General features: G+C 39.5%; 1 protein-coding gene across 20 annotated transcripts in view; it reads left to right on the top strand.

The window, feature by feature from the left end:
• The window catches only part of ERC2 (ELKS/RAB6-interacting/CAST family member 2), a 999,838-nt gene that overhangs the window by 286,042 nt on the left and 693,178 nt on the right, over positions 1-20,618 (top strand). The gene's annotated exons all lie outside the window — the stretch shown is intronic.

Below are 20,618 nucleotides of genomic sequence, written 5' to 3'. Positions count from 1 at the left end.
CCTATGCTTAGTTGCCTACAGCTGAGCTCCAGGAGACAGTAGATTCTAGAGGAGAAGGCAGAGACCTCAGTAGAGACTGGCTGCCATTTTCACCATGTTGCAGGACACCAGGATCACCAGTAGCTGACTTTGGTGAGAAAGCATCTCGGATGGTGCATTCATTTGAACACTTCACAGCCTTGGAACTCTAAGGTCTTATCCTAAATAAAATCTCCATTATAAAAGCCAACCCATTCTGGTACTTGGTATCGGCAGCCCTGGGTTATTCAATAGCCCCTTGACTGCTTTCTTTACTTCCTTCTTGCCTCCTACAATCTGTTTTCCACATGGTGGCAGGAGTCAGTGGATATCATGTACCTTCTGAGAGTTTGTGATGAGAAGGACACTTTACCTCTGTGGTACTCTTCCCCAAATCCCATAACCCCAGGCTAACCCGAGGAAAACATCAGAGAAACCCATATTGAGGAGGGCCATTCTACAAAATACCTGATCAGTATTCTTCAAAACTGCCAGGTCATGAAAAACAAGGGAAGACTGAGAGATTGTCCCTGAGTGGAAGAGACTTAAGGAGACACCAAGGCTAAATGCAGGGTTGGAACCTGGATTGGATCCTGGAATAGAAAATGGACATTAGTGGAAAAACTGGTGAAATCTGAATAAACTGGAGTTTAATAGTATCGTACTGATGTTATTTTCCTAGTTTTGACAAATGTACCATGGTAATGTATGATGTTTAACAATAGGGAAAACTGGCTGAGGGATATGTTCTTTGAATTATCTTTGTAACTATTCTATAAACCTAAAATTTTTCCAAGATTAAAAGTTTATTAAAAAAACACCCAGATTCCTTACAGTGACCCATAAGGTCCTACATGATCTGGTCTTGACACATTCTCTAATCTTATTTTCTACTACTCACCCCAATCCAGCCACACTGAATTCTGTCTTGGATATGCCATGTTTTTGCTTCTGGGCCTTTGAATTTGGTGTGTCTTGTGCATGGATGCTCTTCCTTCAGTGCATGGTTTGCTCCCTTACCTCCTCCTGCTAGTTACTCAGATGTTGCAGTATGGGAGAGGGCTTCCCTGACCTTCGCCCTCCTACCCCACTCTTTATTACTTTATCCTGCTTTATCTTTCTTTGTAGATATATGTGTTTGAGTACATGTGTGTATTTGTTTATTGTCTTTTTTTTTCTCCCGTAGAAGTAAGCTCCATTAAAACTCCATTTGTTATAGTCACTCTGTACCCCCAAAACAATGCCTGACATATAAATACTTATTGATTGAATTACTAAATTTCATAGAATATAGGATAAATATCCAACCTCAGAATGAAGGATAGTCTTTTAAATGGGATGGATTTAATTTAGGAAAAAATCATAAAATTGAATTTTTGTTTTGCTTTGCTGTGGACTAATAAAACTTGATATATGGCACTGGCCTACCAGTAGGCATTTTGGGGCCTTTAGGCTAAATTGATGGGACATTCTCCCATCAAAGGTAAGTAGCATTTTGGTTATTCTAAATCTGTGTCATCTAATACTGTAGCCACTAGCCACATGTAGTGATTTAAATTTAAGCTAAAGTTAAAGAAAATTAGAGTTCCTCCATTATAATCCCCACATTTCAAGTGTTCAATGACTGCCATATTGGATGGTGCAGATATAGAACATTTCCATCATCACAGAAAGTTCTATATAATTCTAGACAGATGAATTTTTGTTTAAATGCCTTCAGATAATATTAAAATAAAACAAACAGTAGCCCCTATAATTTACTGGTACTATATAGCAGGCACTGACAGGGATATCTGCTTTCTAAGTATTCTCTCATTTCCTAGATCCCTGGGAGAGGTAATATTTTTCCAGATGAGAAAAGTAAAGACCAGGGAGTGTAAGTTTCCCAAGTCCACACAAGCTGGTAATACAGATTTGAAACCCAAAACTGCTGCCAAAGCCAGGCCTGTAAACCACTGCGTGTCAGAAATGCAGCATTCACTGCCATGGGATTCCCTCATCCTGGTGCATCTTTGGATAACCTCTTTTCATTGTCAGACAGCAGGATTGCCAGGGCACATTTCCCCCTTCCTTCCAATCGTAGTAAGTTCCAGCTTTATCCTGCAGGGTGAGGTTCATCCCTAAACCCCTCACCTTTCTCATTTTTCAAATATCTGTCTCATGTTCTTTCCTGTTTGCCAGTATAAACATCGGTTTAAGGCTCTGCTTTCTACCGACAGTTTTCCCTGTGAGTGAGCTGGTTGAGCACATTAGGTCTGCACGTGTCCCATCACCATCATAACTCTGAACGTGGAAGAAGTCCCAGAGCCAAAGAACAAACAGGGCCCCACTGTAATGGAGGCAATTGGAACACAGGAGGATGGTTTCTGAAAGCTACAAGGAGGGAATCCTAGGCTGTTAGGGAAAGCCCTGTTTTGTTTCTAAGTCAGTATTTTTGTTTCTTCATGTGGGTTGTTTGGGTTTACAATTGAGAAAAATATCTAGATCCTACATTGTACAAAGAATAGGGTTTTTTTGTTTTTGGTTTTTTTTTTTCCAGTGCCAACCATATAATGCTTACCTTAGTCTGTATGGCCAAAGGGTGTTTTTTTTTTGTTTTTTTTTTTTGAGGCAACTGAAAAGGTGATTTAGAATGATTTTCTTTTCCTGTGTAAGGGATCTATGAAGGAAATGGTCTGATGTGCAGCAACTAGACTGTGTTTCTGTGACTGAAGTCACTGTTGACAATTTTTTTTTAAAGATTTATTTTATTTATTTCTCTCCCCTTCTCCCGGTTGTCTGGTCTTTGTGTCCATTCGCTATGTGTTCTTCTGTGTCCACTTGCATTATCCGGTAGCACTGGGAAACTGCATCTCTTTTTGGTTGTTTCACTTCATCTTGCTTTGTCAGCTCTCCGTATGTGTGGTGCCACTCCTGGGCAGGCTGCGCTTTTTTTCATGCGGGGTGGCTCTCCTTGCGGGACACACTCCTTGTGCATGGGGCACCCCTATGCGGGGGCACCCCTGCATGGCACAGCACTCCTTGTGTGTGGCAGCACTGTGCGTGGGCCAGCTTACCACATGGGTCAGGAGGCCCTGGGGATTGAACCCTGGACTTCCATATGGTAAATGGACACTCTATCAGTTGAGCCATGTCTGCTTCCCTGTTGACGATTTGAATTAACACTGTTCTTGAAGAGAACAGCTAATGGTGGTTGGCTGCTAAAATTCAATCTGTCAGTCTTGACCTTGTTCTCTGTGCTCAAGAAAGATAGAAGACTATGTTTAATGCAGGTAAATGTGTCATAACTGCAGCTCCTGTGTATTTGTCTCAAATTCACCTTTATTTTATAATGCATTGCATTTACTTACATCATGGACCTTCATAGAGTTCTGATTGGAGTGTTCAAATATAAGGTGGTCAAGTCAGAGAGGTAATATATACCACATGCACAGTTAGTTGAAGGTAGTGGCTTTTGAGGTAGGCCTTGGGTAATAAATCAGGCTTTGCCTGGAAGAGATGGATTGGTGGGGTGTTTCTAAGAGAGAAGTGTGCACACAGGTGAAAGGTTTGGGAACTCTTACGTATTGAGAACAGAGTGCTCTGTTCAGTGAGTGAAGTGTGAAAAAGAGGTCTTGAAAAAAAATAGATTTGGGGTCAAGTCAGAGAGCTCTGAATACTCAGTAAAAGAATTTTTACTTCACACAGGGATCATTCAAGGATTGTAGCAACCATTCTTTAGAGAGCTTAATTTGGCATTATGGTAGAAGCTGCAATGTGTATATAACATCGTGCTGAAGGCTGTGAACCCTGGAGTTAAACTATCCTGGTTTGAATTCCAAATAACTTATTTATATCTAAACCTCAGCTTCCATATCTGTGTAATTAGGGTTGTTAAGATTGAGGGAAGATAAACAAAGCACATGTCATGGTGTTTCACCCTTAGTGCCTGATGTATGTTGTTGTTATCTTATTTTGCATTTTTATTATCATTTGAGTATAGAAGCTTAAAAAACTATTGCAATGATCTTTATAAGAGGTAGTGCTTGTCCCAGAGATGCTGGGAGAACTGGCTAAGAACAGTTTTGTACTACTTTGTTTTGTACCACTTTAGTTTTCTGATTGAATTTTCAGTTTATATTTTTTCCTATTTTAACAATAAAATACTTCAAAAAACCCCACAAACTTTAGTTCTGTTTGGTTCTATAAGGAGGACAAATTTTTCTGATTCCACAGCAATGGCATACATAATTTATACAGTTCTTTTTTTATTTCCTGTGTGATGACTTTGAATTCAAGGATCCTAAGGGAATAACCTAATATTATTTTATAATTATCTGGGTGATTAAAAACCATTTTGCTAAACTGTTACATGGATATCTCACCTAATTCAACACTACTGGCTTTAAAATTGTTTTTCTAACCTTTTCAAATGGTGGATTTGATAAATTCTTTTACTCAATAAATGTAAAGTTCAACAGTATGATGAACAGTATTTAAATGATGAAGCTAAGTTTTAAAAACCCTGTCAGTTAGGCTGTTTTTTCTTTGACAAATACCTAGTTTTATTACGATATTTATTAAAAATTTAAGCAAAGGATGATGCTGATTGAGACATCTCTGATGACAAAGAGAAAATGAGAATAAACTAGAAACATTCTGGGAAAATCCTCAATGACTACCATATCTTCTTGGATTGTTTTTAAATTTTCTTCTTAGATGATTCTCTGAGCAAATATAAAACTCCCTTCGGAATTTATACTCAAGGGGAAGTGGATGTGGCTCAACTGATAGAGCTTCCACCTACCATATGGGAGGATCTGGGTTTGATCCCTGGGACCTCCTGGTGATAAAGAAGAAGAGAAAGCACGCCTGCACAGCGAGCCAGTGCCCACGTGAGTACCTGTGTGGTGAGCCAGTGCCCCGTGCAAGTGAGTCACGCAGCAAGACAATGATGCATCAAGAGAGAGACAAGGGGAGAGTCAAGTTGAAGTGCCTCAGAAACCAGAAACTGAGGTGGTGCAATTGACAGGGAACCTCTCTCTGCTTCAGAGGTCTCCAGTATCGAATCCCAGTGAATCCTAGAGGAGAGAAAATGAGAAGAGAAGACAACACAGACAGCAAAAACATCAGGGCAGAAGGAGGGGAAAGGGGGATAATAAAAATAAATCTTTAAAAAATAAAATAAGAATTTATACTTACATATGGTACTCAAGTGCCTTTAGTTCCTACAGTTTACTTTGTATTGACAAGGGTCCTGGGGAACCAGGAGACCCAAATTCTATTTAGTTCTGGCACTTGCTAACAGTGTGACTTTGGGCAGCTAGTGTCATTTCTCTCAAACCACCTTTCTAGATCTGGAAAATCTGGCTCGTGACCTAAAGTGCTTTCCCAAACTCTACGTATAGTAGATGTGCCTTCTGAGTACAAAGCATTGTTTTTGGTTAGACACCTTACTGTTAGGTAGTTTATAGTACTGTAATGATAAGGAAACACATGAGAATCTCTACCAATCTTCCCTTTTAAGAAAATCTATTAGCATGTAAGCTCTTGGGAGGCAGGGTCATCTTTGGGGTCTGTTTTGTTCACTGCTATATCCTCAATACATAGACTTATTGTCAGGTATATGGTAGGCACTCAAGCAAATATGTGATACATCTCTGTTTCATATATGTTAAAATGTTCCAATATATTCAGTCTTGAAAATTGCCTTCTACAGAGCATGCATTACAATATTAGGGCTTATGGGCAAAATAGGATTGAAGCAGACTGTCAACAAATTTGTTCTTTAAAGCACTAACAAAAACAATAATTGGCATCTCCCAGGAAAATGTAGACTGTCCAAGCAGGTACCTCAGGGCACTATTTCAAACAATATATTTTTGCTACTGTTTAGTTTTCTTTACATTTTTGAGGGCTAGTGCATAAATTGTGCACAAATCCTAAACAAAGCTTGATGAATTTTTACAAATGTTTTACACCCATGTTAACCAGCAGTTGGATTAAGATCTAGGACATTTCCAGTCTCCAGTAGAACCCTTATACAAATTGTCAATTATGTCCCCTCGAAGTAACCACTATTATGCCAGTTGTTAAAGTTCACATCAATGGACTTATGCAGTAAGTATTCATGTGTCTGGTTTCTTCTCTCATCAACATGTCTATGGGATTCTTCCATGTTATGCATACCAATAGTTTTTTATGTTTTATTATTGTATAATATTCTATTGTATTAATATACCATGACTTATTTATCCAGTCCCTGGTTGTCTAGTTTGCCAGGGCTGCTGTAAAAAAGGACCACACACTAATTGGCTTAAATAAAAGAAATTTTTTGTTTCATGGTTCTGGAGGCCAGAAGTCTGAAATCAAGGTGTTAGCAGGCCATGCTCCCTCTTAAAGGGGAGAATCCATTCCATGCCTCTTCCCTGGCTTCTGGTGGGTAGCTGGCAAGCCATGGTGTTGCTTGGCTTCTGGTGGCATAACTCAATCTCCATCTCTCTCTTTCTCCCTTGTCCAAATTTCCTATCTTTATAAGGACACCAGTCATGCTGGCTTAGGGTCCATCCTAATCAGTTTGGCCTCCTCCTAACTAATAATGTTTTCAAAGACTCTCTTTACAAATATATTCACATTCATAGAGCCAGGGGTTAGCACTTGACTATGTCTTTTTGGAAAATACAATGCAATCCATAAAACTAGTTGTTGACTTTTGGGCTGTTTTCAGTTTCTGTCTTTTATAAGCAAATCTGCTGTGAACATATTTTAATTTTTGTGTGTGTGTGTATATGGACATCTTTTCTCATTTCTCTTGGGTGGAATTGTTGGGTCATAAAGTAGTTCAGTAGATACTGCAAAATTATTTTCCAAAGTGATTGTACCAATTTATACTTCCACCGACATTGTATCAGTATTCCAGTTGCTCCACATCCTTATCAGCTCTTGGTATTGTCCATGTCACAGGAGATAATCAAAATGCACAAAAACAGCATGGTAGAAATGCTGGTCTTTGGGTGCTAATATGGTGCAGATGGAACTGGAGCTGAGTCAGTGAGTCTCCTATAAGGAGGGCATAAGAAATACAACTTATTACAATAGGAGTGACAGGTAAGTCTGGGAGTGTGACTGTTACGTACGGGAGCCCCAGATGCCAGCATTCTTTTTTAATTTTTTAAAAATAGGGCTCAAATGGCTTTAGTCAAGCCAGAGGCCTTTTTCTTTCTTTCTTTTTCTGTTGACAGCTGTAAGTTACTCCAGTATTCTCACATCCCATTGTGTAGGAATATTGTATATGAAATAATACAACTTCCACATTATACTGAATTCATTCTTTTACTTATGAATCACATCTGAGCTAATTGGATTTGTAATAACATATCTTGTGGTAGAATATACAGTATATGCATGTAAAATAAAGAATGGGGATGAATGCTATGGGACGAGAGGAGCAAAGGATGTGAAGGTGGTTTAAAGGAGTGGTTATAATCAATGATCTTGGAATGTACAAGTGGGCAAATGATGAACAGGGAGGGCTGTTAAGATAGTGGTGGTATCTATGGCAGAAGTATCATGGTGAGGTGGAAGTAACAGAGCAAAGAAGCTGGAGGATGAAGTTGAGGTTAAGGGGCAGGGTATTTGCATAAATATCATGGTACAGTTTTGTCTTTTAGGTCTTCCGTTCATTTTTTAAAAAAACATTTTTATTACAGATGTGGTGAACTTAAAAAACAATCATCCACATGTGCAGAATTCCCATAAACACCACTTCACCAATATACCACACTGTGATGGAACATTTGTTAGATTATGAGATAGTATCATCAGACTATTACCACCAACCGTGGTCTATAATGTACATTTGGCACGTTTTTTCCATCCCCCCCATTATCAACACAATACATCTTTGGGATTGATGTAAGAATATTACAGTATTACGTTAACCTCAGTCCATAGGTCATACCAGTTGTATTTTTCCCATGCTTCTCTACATTCCCACTACCCTGCAATAGTGACATACATCCGCTGTAGCTCACAGAAAATACTCTTGCATCTATATCATCAACCACAATTCTCATATACCTCTGGGCTCACTGTGTTATTCAGTCCCTAGATTATTCTCTAGCTTTCTTTCAATTGATATTTACATCTCTAGACTACCCTTTTCAGTTACAATCCCATTTATAAATCAGCTGCTACTCACTGTAATGTGTTACCATCAACTCTATCCATTTCCACACTTTTACAGTCAAGTTCATTTAAACTTCTATATACATAAAGCATTCATAGTCCTTTTTAACCTTCCTCTTATCCTCTAATAACCTATAGTCTAGGTTTTACTTCCATGTGCTTATTCTTCATGTTTAATTCATATTAGTGAGACCATGCAGTATTTGTCCTTTTGTGACTGGCTTACTTCACTTAGCATAATGTCTTAAAGGTTCATCCATGTTATCATATGTATCCCAATTTAATTTCTTCTTACTGCAGCATAGTATTCTATCATATATATATATATATACCACATTTTGTTTTTGTTTTTTTTACTTCTCAATTTATTCATTTTTTAAAAAGATATTACATTAAAAAAATATGAGGTCCCCATTTGCCCCCACCGCCCCCACCCTACCACTCCCCCCCCCAATAACACTCTCCGCCATCATCATGTCACATCCATTGCATCTGGTGAGTACATCTCCGGGCATCGCTGCACCCCATGTCCCGTGTTCCACACCATAGCCCACACTTTCCCACGTTCCATCCAGTGGGCCATGGAAGGACATACAACATCCGGCAATTGTCCCTGGGGCGCCACCCAGGACAACTCCAAGTCCCGAGAATGCCTCCACATCTCTTCTCTTACTCCCCTTCCCCGCACCCAGCAGCCACCATGGCTACTTTTTCCACATCAATGCCACATTTTCTCGATTATTAACCACAAGAGTTCATGAATAGAATATCATTAAGTCCACTCTGATCCTTACTGTATTCCTCCTTCCTGTAGACCTTGGCTTGGTTGTGTCCATTCCACATCTATGTCAAGAGGGGGTTTCGATTCCACATGGATATTGGATGCAATCCTCCTGCTTTCACTTGTAGGCACTCTAGGCTCCATGGTGTGATGGTTGACATTCTTCAACTCCATGTTAGCTGAGTTGAGTAAGTCCAATAAATCAGAGTGTAGGAGCTGTAGTCTGTTGAGGTCAGGGCCTGGCTATCATATTGTCAGTCCAGAGATTCAAATCCCCTAGATATATCTTAAGCCCCAGCACCAACTACAATTCCAGTAAAGTAGCATGAAAGGCTTGTGAAAAGAGATCCCATCTGAGTCCAGCTCCATCACGCAGAAACACCAGCTCCAAAGAAGGGCCAACTGACATGGCAGTGAACCCCATCTGCCATGACCATAGAACCTGTGGGTCTCTTTAGCCCTCAAAAGGACCAATACCTGGGGTTGGTCTACTTTATCTGTCTCTGAGACTCTGCTCTGGTGTGCATAAGGGCAATCCTTCTGACAACCTCCAGACTGTTTTTTAGAGACTCATAGCCATTCATTGGTTGATGAATACTTGGGTTGTTTCCATCTTTTGGCAATTAGGAATAATGCTGCTATGAACATCGGTGTGCAGATATCTGTTCGTGTCACAGTTTTCAGTTCTTCTGGATATATTCTTAGTAGAAGAATTGCTGGATCATATGGCAGTTCTATGTTTAGCTTCCTGAGGAACCACCAAACTCTTTCACAGAGGCTCATGGAGCAGTTTTTGCTGCTGGCAACATCTAGGGAGTAATTGTGGACATTTTGTATTTGAACAAAGGCTAAGATTATTAAAGATAAGGAGGTTGAAAAAACACCAAAAAAACAGTTTAGATGAGTCCTCCACAAGAAGGTGGAGGTTTCCAAAGAGGAAATAGGAGCTGGGTTGGAGAGAAGGCCTGTTAGTCCAGGACTTCAACATGAGACTATTTAATGTTCTTCTTTCTCGACCTGTAGCTGGAAGAGTAGCCTGGGGTGGCGTGGAGACCCTTTTCACGTTCCCTTTGGCTGTCTTGACATCCTTGTAATCTTTCACTTTTACATGTCTTTTTTCCAGTTCTTTTCATAATCACTTTCCATATATTTTTAAATTTATGCAACTACAAAATGATAATGAATATTTTTGAGCCTCTGTTATTTTCTAGGCATGGTGCTAGGTGCTGGGGAGGTGATGCCAAGCAAAATGTGATTCCTAACCCATGGAGCTCGCAGAGGATTAATTTAAAACAAAACATTAACAGTCTTCTTGCATGTGGGTTGGAAATATTTTCTCTAACTGAGCATGTGAGACTTAATTTGCTCTTAGGGAACAGTTGCAAGTGAGATACAGTCCACAAAATCTTTTATAGGTAGATAATTTTTATCTGGAGCAAATTTTATCTGTAGCAAATTACGAAGAATGTCACACATTAGGATCTTAGACCCTTTAACCATGAACTATTAATATAGCTCAAATATTATATACTTGCATTGGAAAAAATAGTAGAAAGCATCTTAGTTACAATAGTAGTTCAATAAAACAGGAAGACCATATAATTGCATGAGATTAAGTTGTCAGTTTTTCATGAATGCTAGCACTTTGAGAGGCAAATCCCAGTTGCTGAAGTTCTTGCAGGAGCCCCGTGAGGTGGGGGCAAACAGCTGTCAGTCTGCTGGGTCGTTGATAGATTGGAGGCACCAATAGGATGACATTCTACTTCCTCTAGAACATAGGGCTTACTTTCTTTTGATGTCAGTATCAGTGGCCCCCCACCAGAGACCCCTGGAACACACCTGTTGTTTATTATTTGTAGCAGTGAGGGGTAAACATGCATCATGAGGACCTGCAGTAAGAGGGTGCTGGAAAGAACTTATTGTAGGATTTGGGCTTTGCTTGGGTCATTTGAGGAAGGGTCTAAGGAAGCAGGGTGTACCCTAGATTGGATGCTGTTAGAAAGTGGGTGCAATTCTATAAATGGGTATCTCACTACATTTTATCTATAGGGAGGGAAAACTAGGGAGGAGGGAGAACTATCATTGGTAAAAAAGTTTTGATCACTCATTTTAGTTAAGAGAATGGAGTGTTTGTAGGTGGCACAATGACCTTGTTATTGTTTATGTTTAGACAGAAGTATGATATGGCCTTGTTTTACCTCTTTCTATCATGGTATCAGAGTATCCTTGTCTGAAACTGATATTCTGTGAGGTTGCTTATATTCCATAGGAGAATAACATGACCAGCTGTGAGTGCCGAGCCAGTTTATGAATGTCAGGGGTTGTTCTTTTTCTTTTTTCTCATTAGTATGCTGGAAGCTTCAGGCATCACTTAGAGCCATTAACAAATGGGAAGAAAGGAGGGGGCATGCAAAGAGGGAGATCCTGAGAGATTTTACTAAAGAACCCAGTGGAAGGCTGAAGAATGTGAAAACTGCTGGGGGTTGCCTGAGGGAAATTACCAGGACCCACAAGGGATAACCAGGGAAAACGGAAAGCAGAGGAAGCAGATCCCCTCCCAGCAGGGGCCAAGAAAAGAGGCGATGATAGGGAACACCTACGAGTGAGAGTGGACACTCTGAGTGGGCAGCCGGCCATTGTGGTGGTGGCAATGCAATGCCCTTAACATGCGCCTGGCTCATAGTAGCTGCTCAGTCAATACCCTCCTATTTTTATTAGTCTTCCTGGGGGTAGAAGGTAGAAGATAATGATTCACAACAGGGTTTTCCATAGTAGTTTATGTATAGATATCTGTGTGTTTGTGAAGTAAAAAAGGGATTGTAACCTTATGTGTCCTTGCTTTTTAAAGCCTAAATGTGCATATTACATATGTGTGTGTATGTGTATTATATATGTGTGTATCATATATATGTGTAAGTATATATATTCATGTGGGGTGTGCAGGTACTTTTTACAAAGCCTTGACCCACCTGGACCAGGATTTGTGTGGTGTCTTTGTCAATGGAAAACTGTCTAGCACACAATAATTTCAAAGTGGCTCAAGTTTTTTAGTTAAATTTCTCAAATACCATGAAAAACGATAAATAAACCATGGAAATACTTCTTTATAATAATAAAATATACTTCTCACCTGCTCAGTGTTTCTCTTACTTTGCTATCCCTATTCCTCTGGCCATGAAAAGCCCCCTGCCCCCACCCAAGGAGTAACACTCAGCATTTACTGTCCTTTTTTTCCTTCCTGTTTCCTTTTCATTCTGAATTTGGACATTGGTGGGGTTTTTTTGCCATAACAAATAATACTGCAAAAAGCATCCTTTTACATAAGCATTAAGGTCCTTGTGAAGGTAAATTCATTGGGTAAATTCTTTGCACTCATATTGGTTGGTCATTAAAATTTGTCCAAATTGTCATATAAATAAGTTGTACCAATTTAGGCATCCACTGACCAGATTTGAGAGGGCTTGCTTTTCAACACTCTAGACAGCATTGACCATGCCAAACCTGAAAACTTGCAGCTCTAAAGACAAAAATATATGTCATTCTCTCTGTGTATATTACATGTATATGAAATACATATATATATATAATTTGGCAAATCTAATTGACTTATGGTGAACATACACAAACTTTAAAATCTGTATGTAAGTTTCTGTTCTTCATATCCTAAGTTGATACAGTTATCTCTTTACCTCTTATTGACTTAAAGTTATTTATCTATAAATATGTTTCAGAAAGCTGTGGTGAATTAACACGTGCATTTGGCAACTTTTAACCTGCAGAGATGATGTTTTATAGAATATTTTTTAAAAATGTATTTGATGTAGAAGATAATCTGCAAGTGATTTTTAGCATTGAAAACACTCCAGGAGTAAGAACCATTAGGGAAAATATCAGCCTTCTGGTCAACCACCAGGGATTAGTGACATGATTAGTAACTATAGAGAAATGCCAAGGAGAGCTTCACTAGCTAAGGTGCCGATACTAAGAGGCAGTGGATTATGTAGCAACAACAAAAAGGATTACATAAATTACAGGGCTAAAGTGTCAGCAGGTAAGTGTGGTTATCCTGCCAAGTCAACTGTTGGTTGACATTTTTTGGCTCTTTGTCTTTGGTAGCCTTAAGTTTGTTCTCCCTCTCTTGTTTTGTCCACTATAATTTGACAAACATGGCCATTGTTTCCTAGCATATGTTGGCTTCAATTGCATGCTATCTTGGTTTTTGGGGAAAATTTTCCTATCCAAGAGGAATAATTCTGTGGTGTGGTGGGAAATGGGGATGGTGATTAACAAGGGTCCCACCATGATGCTGACAAACCTTGGCTGCCCCCCCCCCCCCAGGAAAGGAATCTCCTCAAATGGTAGCTTTTATCTTGACCTGCCTGGATACTCTATTTCTGACTTTTGAAATGTTCATTTTAGGCACAAAGATTCCTTTGAAAAAGTGAAATGTGAAGAGGTGAGGACAGTTCAGATTCCTCAGAGACCCATTTGTTGACAGACATGGATGCCTGCCTTGTGTTTGGGAGGGAACTGGTTAAATTCCTCCCGCTGAGTGCAATCTGTGGTGGTGCAGTGTCTCTCTTCATTCCTAGCATGGGCAGAGGCAACTAGTTGGGAGATGGCTGCTCTTTGGGAAGGTATGAGGAAGAGGAAAAGTATGATGGTCTCGATCGGGGTTTGGGCATTGCCTGGAGCTCAGCCAGTCTTGAAGAAGTCAGTGTGGAGGACTCATGCTTTCCATTTTACATATGATGGCCAGGGGGGCATTTGTTTGGTTACTTAAAACCATAGAAAAGGTATGACTCTGATGTATTTTGCATCTAGCTACAGCAGCTATAGTCATTCTTTCATCCATTCCTTTCTCTAATATTTGTTGAGCACACACTGTGTGTGAGGCCTAGAGAATTCATTGCTATATAGTATCAATATTGTGTGTGTCCTCTGACCTTCCATTCTGGAATGGAGCTAAAAATTAGATAAGTAGTTAAAAGTGACGGTTTGGAAAGGGGTACAGGATGTTATGCAGAGTAGCTGATATACCTAAGCTATTTTAAAAAGTCAGACAGAACCTCCCAAAGCAAGTGATGTTGAAATTCAGACCTGAGGGTGGAGTATCAGTTGGCCTGTAGATGGTGAAGGGAGCAGGAGGTGGTAGGGGGTGGGATGTGTGTATCCATAGTATTCCATGCAGAGGGACATATCTGCAAAGGCCAGGGAAAAAGAGAGATGTTTGTATGGGAAACTAAGAGTAATGTTTTCAACTATAATATGAGAGCTCAAGTTCCTGGGTTCAGGCTATACCTTGTGGATAGTTTCTGCAAATAACAAAGGATATTATCCGGAAGCTTAACCTGCCATGCTTTTCCAATACCTTTCCTATCAGCTGCCATTCTTAGTACAGTGAATTTTTTGTTTGGGCTCAGCACCCTCAATTTTTTGTAGAAATTCAAGTCCAATGATGGGTTGTTAGTAAATTTGTCTTTGATTACTGAACACATTTTAATATACTCTTAAAAATTTTCAGACAGTAAAATGGTATCTTTCCTTACACTAGTGAGTGAATTATCTAAGCTTCCTCCATGATTTGTCTTAACTTATGTGTCCTTAGTTGTTGGTTTTTTATTCAGATGCAAGAACATCTCATTGTACTGTTGTACAGATAGTTTCAGGACGTTAGAAACGGTCCTTAGATTTTGTGTAAAAGCAGCAGGATATTTCCATGGAGATAGGATGCCTCAGAATTGAATGTGCCCTTGGGTGAGTCCCAGAACCCTTCTGCCCTCAGTGTTTTCTTCTGTAGAGGGCTGCAAAGCACCTAGTGTTCTGTAGGATAGGTTGTGTAGAAGGTCCTCAATAAACAATAGTCGCCTTTGTTGTTTTTTTTCAGTGAGGCTCTGAAACAATATTCCTGCAGCTTCTGTAATTTAAATCAGCAGAATAACAATGTGTGAACTCATTTCCCACTTTTGTACAAGTGGGTGGTTCTGTGGTATTGATGCTTGCTTGCTAATCCTTATTCAGCACCTCATGTTAGCTGACAAAAGGCAGAGGAACAAGAGCATGTTAGTAACAGCTGCCAAATTACCAAATTAAATTATGGACTTTGAAGTTCCTTATCTCACTGTGTGTCTCTAACAGATATTTGCTTATGTGTATATCTTCCAACAAGTTGCTTCATCTAACATAATACTAGAATATAATGTATGATTTATTTATAAATAACATGCACATATATATAAAGCTCAGTTTTTTATTGATAAAACCACTTGATCAAAATCTTTGGAGTCCATTGATTTAGGAGGCATTTGTTTTTTTATTTCCTTTTGCTTTTGACAAAAGAACCGGTTATCTATATTTGGGACAGGGAATTCCCTGCTTTCGAAGTCTTGGTAGGAAGCAGAACTGGACCATCACCAAAGAAGTGGAAAATGCAAGACACTCACTTTCTCAGTTCCCATGCAACGATCCTACAAGCAGGTGCCTATCAGATGCATTAAATAGGACCTGGTAACACACTCTGGTGGTGGTGAAATCTGAAGCATCTAGGTTGCAGGGGCTATTGTGGTGGAGCCAGTGGCAATATTCAGTGGTTATTTTCTGATGATACAGGCATGCAAGCTGCTTAGTGGTCTCTTAGTGGAACAGTTCTGTGGTGTGATTTGATTGTGATCCAGCTGTAAGGCATTGGGCTTCATCCCTCTCAGTGGTCCTATGAGCTGCCCCATAACCTTTCAAAAAGTTTCTTCTTCTATCAGCCAATTACAGGCTTGCAGCCCAAGAACATTTACCCCATATTGTAGACAGTGTTTCCAAATCTATTTGTCCATGCAGCTATTTTTCATAGAACATTTCATGGGATTAGGATATTGGAACACATGTTGGGAAATGCAGAATATCATGATGTAGCAAATTCTGGGGATAGTGCCAGAATATAACATATGGAAATGACTTTGGACACCTATAATTAGAAAGTTTCTTGGATGGGCTGCTGGTTATCTTCCAAAAGTCCCATAATCACAGTTTAAGATATTATAAAAGGTAAGCAGGTATGCAGTAGAAATAGAAGCCAGACTCAGTTTTGGGAGTTCTTTGTGCCATTCAGAGGAGTCTGTAGTAAGAATAGAAGCCATACTCAAGTTTTGTTCTTTGTGCCATTCAGAGGAGTCTGCTTTTGTTTGTATTAATCTATTAATAATAAAATTATTAAAGTAATAAATAACCATACTAGGCAACCAGTTTTTTGTGCTTTTGCCATATGCCAGAGACTTTCCATAATTTTCATTCTATTCCTCATAACAGCCCAAAATTATAGGGACTAAAGGTGTGATTAGTACCTGACCTCTAAGCTATGGAAGCCATAGTAACTCTCAAACCAGGGGTACCAACTCTCTAACCTCTCGTTTCAAGGCACCCTGGCCTTTCTGGCTGATCTCTAAGCCCAACACTCTTTCCCTCTGCTCATCGCCTAACCTGAGGCTTCTTGTCTTTCAGGGCTTAGCCTAAGGTCATTTCTTTAATGAGGCTGTTGCTGACCTCTCCGTCAAGTTCACACCTCCCTATTTTTCTACTAAAGCACTTTTCACTGTTTGTAATGGTGTCTTGGTTTGTATGGTTATTTGGTTTCTGTGTACACTGCAGAGTCCATGTACCCTCTGTACAGTACTTCACACCAAGTAGACTGCCCCTGAATATCTGTTTAATAAAGGAATAGCTCTATGACTTACTAGAGATGAGGACAGTATTAGCCTTTTTTTTTTTCCATTATCACCTCTCTGGAAGAAAAATTAAATTAAATTAAATTTCTCACTATAGGAGTAATTAAACATTAAGGAATTAGTGTATCAGATAGGGGTTAAGCTTTGGAGGACCACCAACCATTCTAATATCTCAGATTTTCTCACTGCCTCCTCTCATCCCAAGAACCAATTTTTGCCTTCTTGGTCATGATATAACCCCTCTTGAGAATGTATGGTTGAGGCTTTTGGAAAATTATAGAACAAATCTCAGTCTCATTTCTACTTCTGTGAAATGGGCCTAGGAATATCTAATTGTAGGATTGCTGTGAAGATTAAAATACAATAAATATAAAGTTCTTGCATATTGTAGATGCTCAGATATGATTACTGAGTTTCTCTATTAAATTTTAATAGTTGGTCAAATAGTTTTAACGTTGATGTTATGGTTTTTATAATCTGAAAGATGAGACATAAACAAAATAGCATTTAATAAAAAGGCACAGTTTTATCCAAGATTTTTGCATTTAATGGAGATTTCTGGTCTTGACAGTTTACTTAACTTAATTCAATTTTGAGTCTTCAATTGTGGAATTTCCTAAGGAATGCCTGATACTGTAACTTAAGCACAAATTAAAAGCATTAATAATCGGTGCATTATTAATTTAGAGCAAAAAGTGTAATATTTAGGACAAAGCATACCTATATGGATTCTGTCAAGAATATGCCATCAGGCAGTAATTAAATTGTGTGAAACAGTTCAGGTCCATTATAATATGTGCATTCTCTGGAAAATAGATTTTGAGTCGTAAATATTAAAATGTGCCATTGTTGGCATGTTCCCTTCTTTTCAATAAGGCCCAACAAATTGTTTTTCCCGTGAATAATACCTTTTATTAAAGGAAACACCACAAATGCACATCACCATGGCAACTAAGTAGAATCTCTTGCCAAGTTCTCTTCTTATGTCTGAGTTATCAGTCCCCAGGTAGTTGTCTTGCACAAAAGAGAACTATTGTCGGTTAATTAGGAGAAAGAAATAAGATCAGGAACTTTATTTACAATTTAACTTACTACAGTATATGTTTACATATGTCCCTACTGAAGATTTTGGGAAAATGTCTGTTGATTATAAAAATACTCTTAAGGTTTGTGCTTGGGGTTTGTTTGTATACAAAGTACATATTTTTATAGTGTCTTTGAGAGTGAAGTAAGAAGAGAAACATACCTGCTCCCCAACTCCACAAGGCAGTACTCCTCTCTTAAAGACTGAGCTCAGTACTTGGTGAAAATTGCACTTGTGTTTTTCATGGTTCACTGGCTTGGGGTTCTCTGAAGCCTGGGGCTGGGGCTTATCTATAGGTTAAAAAAGAGAAGATGAGTACATGGGCTTATTAATTCTATTCACCACCCTGAAGTCAGCAGCTGAGGTGGACCTAGGCCTCCAGACAGAGTCTCATATTTTCTCAACCTGTGAGAGAACTTTGGAGGCTCCCTTCCCCATGCAAAACCTAGTGGTCTTCCTTTTGAGTCATTTTGACAGGGAAATAAGACAGTTTATTTCTCCATTTATTTAGTGGATATTTCTGGAGCACTGGCTAGGCATTGGGGATAGAGCAGTGAAATGGCAGCGATGGTCCTCAGCCTGAGAGGACGTTTCCAATGTGAGGAGTGTAACCACAGTGAGTACAGTATAAGGAGAAAGTAGCAAATGTTAGGAGAACTCCCTAGTCTGGAAGGCATCTTGGAGACCTGAATTGAGACTGGAAATGGGCCAGATAGAGACGTGCATTGGAGGAGGGCAGAGCAGGGTGAAGATTCAAGGCAGGGCAGAGTTAGAATGATGCCCTAGAGCAGGGGTTCTTGACCTTTTTTGTTCCTCAGAGCCCTTTGCCAGTCAAGTGAATACCACAGACCCCTTACTAAGTCCACACTACACTGTCTTTTATTTAATAACTCTTACATATCATACCCACACCAATGTGTCCCCACAAGGATAATGTTTTTTGGATTTCAGTTCAAGCTCACCAATCTCTTGTTAAGAACCCCTGCCCTGGAGGAAGATCAGTCGAGTTTGGCTGAAGCCAGTGAGACCAGGAGAGAAGTGGTATGGGAGGAGCCTGGACTGGATGGCCAGAGGCCTTGGTTACTGGTCATGATGCCTGGACTTGATCAAATGGCGGTGGGGAGCCTTTGAAGTGTTCAAGCAGGGGGAGCCAATGATCAAATTTGGCCAACTGGCTGTGCTGTGGAGACTGGATTGAGAGCAAGAGTGGACTCTGGGGCACCACTCTTTCACCAGTATCTCATCTTCTGAGTCCACATTACTAAGGGGATTTGTCTCCCGGCTGTGATTATCCTACGAAGTCCTGGCCTGCCTAGTCTTCCCACCCTCTGGCCTTATTGTAACTTCAGTTTTGGGGGAGGTGCCCCCAGTAGTCTTCTCAGCCCCCAAGCTCTTCGCTTCATCTAGTGGTTGTGACCCTTAGCTGTGAGCCACCTCCTCCCACCCCCACCTCTACAGCCAGGCACTTTCTTTTCTACTGCTGGACTGCAAATCCAGGCATTATCTCTTTCTAATGAGGTATCAAGGTGTCCTTTGCCACTAGGTTAATTTCTAAAAAGCTATCAGCTCTTACCACAGCCTAAAGATAAGAAAGATTTCAAGTGTGAACAGTGGCACAATTTCCCCCTTTCTCAGGGGTTGCCCTGAAGACTGGTGGCTTATAACATCTTGGCACTGTTTGCTGTTCCACCTGCAAAATGATAAAATAAAGCAATGCTTTGAAACTACCATTTGAGTCAAGAGTTGATAAAACAGGCATGTGTCCAGAATTCCTGAACTCTTAAATAAAGCAGGACTTTCTAGAATTGTCTTTGTCTAGATTAGGAGCAGGAAAGCTTGTTTAAAAATATTTGCTCAGAATCTCTCCATGAATTTTGGAATCACCATCTTTTCTGTCAGAGAGAAAGAGAATATTCCTGGCAACGATTAATTATCCATTTGTGGCAGTCTCTGTGACACCTTTATGACTCGATAGGCTGAATCATGGAAACCCTACCCTGCCCAAGCTTATGTCCCAGAAGAGACTGATTGGAAAATCTGCTTGAAGATGCGTCAGCTTATTCCCACATTGTCTGGATCTGATAAGCCCTTTATACGTTTTTGGGATCAAATTACTACACTTGGCTTTGCTGTGTTGCCAGCTATTTTGCATGCTACAAAATGGAAGCAGTTTTCACTTAGTAAAAATGCCACCTACAAAACTGTAAAGCATAATTATGTGTGCAAGCCCTTTACTTCACCAGTTAGTCTGGCAGCATCTCAGAGTGATTGAGGAGTGGAGTTTTCTAGAAACCCAAAGTGTACAACTCTCTAATTCCTAGTTACCCATTGCTCTCCTCCATTTAAGTAAATATTTATTGTGCCAGGGACTCTTACAATCCCCAGAGATTTTGTGATGGATGAGACAGATGTGCTTCCTCATCTCATGGTGCACATGGTCAGCATGTATCCTTTGTTTGCTCTTTACCAAGTAACTTAGCACCATGAAATTATTTTTTAAAAAGCATTTTAAGAATCATATTTATTATTTTTAAAATAAATTTTATGGTTATGTTTTAAAAATGTACCTTACCCCAACCCCCTATGTTTATATTTCTAAAGGTTAATAAGGGGCAATCATGATCTTTAAGGTTCTTTAAGCCCATGAGATAGAATACACTAATGCCATTAAATATAATGTTTTAGAAAAATAGCTCATGAGGAATAGCTCAGCATATAATGTTAAATGAAAGAGGCAGAATCCAAAGCTTTATATACCACATGGTCCTGCTTTTGTTTTATGAAATAACTCCATAAATATAAGCAGATGCATAGCTAGAAAAATAAATATATAGATAAGAGACTGAGAGGACGT

The sequence above is a fragment of the Dasypus novemcinctus genome, chromosome 26 (assembly GCF_030445035.2).
Source record: "Dasypus novemcinctus isolate mDasNov1 chromosome 26, mDasNov1.1.hap2, whole genome shotgun sequence".
NCBI lineage: Eukaryota > Metazoa > Chordata > Mammalia > Cingulata > Dasypodidae > Dasypus > Dasypus novemcinctus.
Note: the sequence above shows the minus strand (reverse complement) of the source record. Positions and strands in the feature narration are given on the sequence as shown.